Consider the following 4,538-nt stretch of genomic DNA (forward strand, 5'->3'; position numbering starts at 1 on the left):
GTATTAAATATTTCTTTTTCCATATGTATTTTTTTCTTCTTCAACAAAGTTATGTCAGTGTCCTCATTTATCTTTGGATTGTTTTCTTTGAAAGGAGTTCTATATCCCCTCTTCTGGTTTCATAATATTTTCTGTAGAGTGAGACCAGATTTGAGAGAAGTAAAGAGCTCATCAGCGGCTGTCTTAAGGGTGATGACTGAGGCCCTCCCTGTGCTGGGCTTTCCAGTGAAGGGGTCCACTTGGAGAAAGATGATCACTTTCTTCAGCCGTGGAAGCGCCATGGGCTTCCCTGGTGGCTTAGACAGTAAAGAATCCACCTGCAATGCAGAAGACCCAGGTTCGATCCCTAGGTCTGGACGATCCCCTGAAGAAGGGGATGGCTACCCACTCCAGTATTCTTCCCTGGATACTCCCATGGACAAGCAGCCTGGTGGGCTACAGTCCACTGGTCGCAAAAGAGGACACAACAGAGCAACTGACCCTTAGAAGTTCTCACTTTCAGGAGAAAATGCTCTCCCTCATTTGTGGAAGTGCCCTGGGTCCTAGCACTGCTCTCTCCAGCCAGGCAGCAGGGTTCCCAGGACAGTGGGATTGTGCCAACAGGACCCCTTCGATGCCCTCCAGGGCTGCAGAGGCTGACACTAACACGCCTCTCAGCTGCTGCCATCCCGCCCTTGCTGGCATCTGGCTGGGACGCCCTGTAGCCTACTTTGTTGGAAACTTAGTTTTCCTTTTATTGTGTGGAATTCCCACTTAAATTTCCTGTGTATTGTCTACACCCTAGTGAGTCCTTAGAGCATTAGTTGTTTTTTTTTTTTTATGACAGAGAATATGATCAAAGCTGCTTGACCCTCTTCTTAGAAAAAGTCTGGATGTAGACATGTGCAAAAAAAAGTACAGTTGATTTTAGGAGGTCAAAGTCCACGAATAATTCTTGAGATTTCCAGCTTGAAACAAGGTGAACAAATACACTCCAAACCCCAAGAAAACATTAGGAAAACTTTCGTTAAGAAGATGTTGGTGGACTAAAAGCAGATTTTCTTAAACCAATAGCTGGCTCTGCCCACTCGTGTACCCTTACTCCCAATTTACCTGGGAGAGATTAGAACCACCCCACCACCATGAATCACAGCCAAACAGTTTGTGTGCAGAAGTAATGAAGTGCTGACTGTGGATGCTGGAGCAGGTGTTATTTATTATATTATGACGGAGCATTCACTGTGGGTCAGATCAGGCTGGCATCCCCGGGCAGTGCCCAGCAGGTGACCAGCCACTGCCCAGTGCCCATCTGATCACACAGGGACACTGAAAGTGGCCTGTGGGTTCTGTACTGGCTGTGCCACACCTTTACCACCACAGAATTTTAGGTCTTCTGTTTGTGTCCTTAAGCCCTGTTTATGGGCTTCCCTTGTGGCTCAGCTGGTAAAGAATTTGCCTGCAATGTGAGAGACCTGGGTTCGACCCCTGGGTGGGAAGATCCCTTGGAGAAGGGAAAGGCTACCCACTCCAGTGTTCTAGCCTGGAGAATTCCATGGACTGTGTAGTCCGCGGGGACGCAGAGTCAGACACGACTGAGTGACTTTCACTTCACTTCACTTATGTCCTTAAGACACTTCAGTTTGGGAGACAGAAAGATCCCAAGGGGAAAATCGGATCACTGACTGCAAGAGTTCTTCTGCCCTAAGAAGGAAGCTGTCAGTTACATCCTAGCACAATTCTTGCCTGGATCCTGACAGAGATCAGGACTTTCTATGTTTCTAAGAAAGGTGTTTCAAGACTGTAATTTCAGTTAGTGATGTATTTGTTTTTAATAAAACTCAATAAAATGCATGTATATCAGCTTCTCTCTGGGACAGTATTTGATACTTGGCTAGTTTGGTTCTTCTGTGGACTGGAAGGATGGGGGAAAGCATTCATCAGCAGAGAGAAAATTGGACAGCTAATCTACCTCACTCCTGGAGGTCAAGTCCTCTGACCCAGCCTGACCTTGCAGGAGGGCACACTTTGTGTTGAGCTTGTCTTCTTCAGTGACTGCCACCTTAATAAAGCCTGATTCCTCATTACCCCTGTGGGCGCCTCGTCTTTGCATCTGTACTGTGGTCAAAGGTTTCCGGATAATCCATTGTTATTGCCCCAAAGAAACGTTCTCACTATTGTGCCTAACTCGGAACACAGAACAATGAACATTTTTCAAAGAGGAAGAAATCTGGGAGATTTCTTTTCATTTCACAGACTTCTTAGTGGCCATTTCAGGAAATGGAGTGTACCCAGGCGACAGGAATTAAAACAAGGGAGCGGGTGCTTTTCGAGAAATAGGTAAAGTGAGTCTTTGGGGAACAGAGTTGAGCTTGGCTAAAGTGAAACTGAATATGTGTCACCGGGGCCCTCATGTCCTCCGTGTTCCGTCGGGTGGCACAGTTGCCTGCAGGATCAGGAGACACTCAGGCTGTTTGCCTGGAGTCCTTTGAAGATCAGAGAACAATGAGTGTGTTTCAGATGTCATGGCAAACATCTCCAAATAATTGTGCGGGCCCCCCTGGGCTTACATAAAAGATGCTTTATTCTCACCTGAGAGCGGGTGTGATGGCTGGGTGAGAAGGGCAGTGATACCTGAGACAGGTGAGCCCCAGACATGACTGCTCTGAATGGAAGGACACCTGGGGTCCTTTCTGCGGGACAGTATGGGCCAGGGACCAGGCTGTCTGTAATGGAGCAGCCTGTTGATGTCTCACTGAGTTACAGTGACCAGCACAAGGAGGAAGCTCACTCTCATGGTTTTTTTTTTTTTTTTTTGGCTGTGGCGAGTGCCATGTGGGATCATAGTTCCCTGACCAGGGATGGAACCTGCACCGCCTGCAGTGGAAGTGTGAGGTCTTAACCCCTGGACCCCAGGGAAGTCCTCGTTGGTGCTGTTTGCATGAGTCTGGAGCCGGGCGCTCTCTCCAGGTTAACCCCAAGCTTCCCAGCTCCCAGTGCACTGAGCCCGCGCCCCCACAGAGCAGTGGTCAGGCTCACGGCTCATCACCCCTGATGAGCTAGTCCCTCTCTCTGGAGCACCAGCTGCCCCACCTGGGACTAACCTGTTTACATCTATTTTCAGAGCTTCATGCATGGCCTGACACACAAATTTCCATACCACATATGTGTTCATTGAGTGAATGAGTAACGGAATCTATGAAGGAAAGGTAAGTGATTTATTATGTTCAGAAGTGCGTCTACCCCATGTTCATTGTTTAGAGGTGGGAGCAGCCCACAGGCAGTTATTACTCTTCCACCCTTTGCTATGCCCTGTGCCCTGGCCAGGCTGAAGTCCGAAAGAACCCTCGCCACCACCCCCATCCCAAGTATTTGGGGCCCTTCCTTATCCACATACTTGAGCAGTTCATGATGCTGCAGGTCCCTGACCCATGTCCTCCCGTCCCCAACTCTTGACCCCCCCGCCAAGTACCACTGCCCCCGGCACCAGCTCTGCCCTAAGATCACCACCCACTCAGCCCACTCTGAGCTGTCACCTGCCAGCCTGATGTTCACAGCAGATGGTCCAGATGTGCTTCACGTGGTCGCGAGGGTCCGCATGTTCACCTGCCCGGAAGACCACTGCGAAGTGGGACCAGATTTGTCTGTAGATCCCACTCTGACCTCTGAGTCAGTCTTTCCTGGCTTGCTCCCCACAACCCTGCCCTTCGGAAGGTTCCCCTCAAGGCCGGGAAGGAGCTGCCTGCCGCTGGGGAAGTGAGGGCTCCTTGTGGTGTGTTTGCAGGTCTGGGTTCTCCATCCTCAGGGACATCGAGGACTGTCCCCTCGTGGTTTTCCCAGGGCTGGGTCCACACTAGACTCCAGGCCCCAGCCCCAGGCCAGGTGCTCCCCACTCTGGATCTCAGGACCTAAATTCTTGGACGCTTCTGTTTCATTCTCTATCAAATTTGTGTTGATGCGTCCTGAGGTGCTGGACACTGCAGGTGGTGAAGATGAGAGAACCTCCATGGGGGGCAGGGGGGCACAGCGGGGAGAAGACGGGAAGCAGCAGGAGCCACAGGCAAGGTCCCTGCTGATGCGGGCCCCTCCCCGGGTGGACGGCCTCACCAGGAACAGAGCGCCTGGGACCCTGGGCTTCCAAACCGCCCTTGCTGGGTCAGTCCTGCTCACATGGAAGGCAGGCTTGAGGCCTCAGGAAACTGTAGGCCCTGGCATCTGGGCCCCTACCTGGGTGCCCCCCAAGAGCGGCTGTGGGGTTCGGGCGCACTCCAGAACTTAGGGCTGCTGTCGAGTTGTCTGTTGTCAAGTCAAGTTGTGTTGAGGTTGTCACTCAAGGGAGGGGAGCTCTGCGGTTGTGGGTCAGTATGCCACCTGTGTTTCCCCTCCTAACCCCAGCACGCCCCCACACAGGGCGGTGCAGGTCTGTAAGGTCTGCAGGCATCCGTCAGTCCATGGTCACATGGCCCAGGGCCCCAGGCAGCTGCTTGATCCTGAGAGGCCTCAGTGAGGCACAGGGATAGGTGCCGACCAGGGGACCTCTGGGAGCCCTCATTAGAAGGCAG

Source organism: Bubalus kerabau, chromosome 13 (genome assembly GCF_029407905.1).
Source record: "Bubalus kerabau isolate K-KA32 ecotype Philippines breed swamp buffalo chromosome 13, PCC_UOA_SB_1v2, whole genome shotgun sequence".
In the NCBI taxonomy this organism is placed as follows: Eukaryota; Metazoa; Chordata; class Mammalia; order Artiodactyla; family Bovidae; genus Bubalus; species Bubalus kerabau.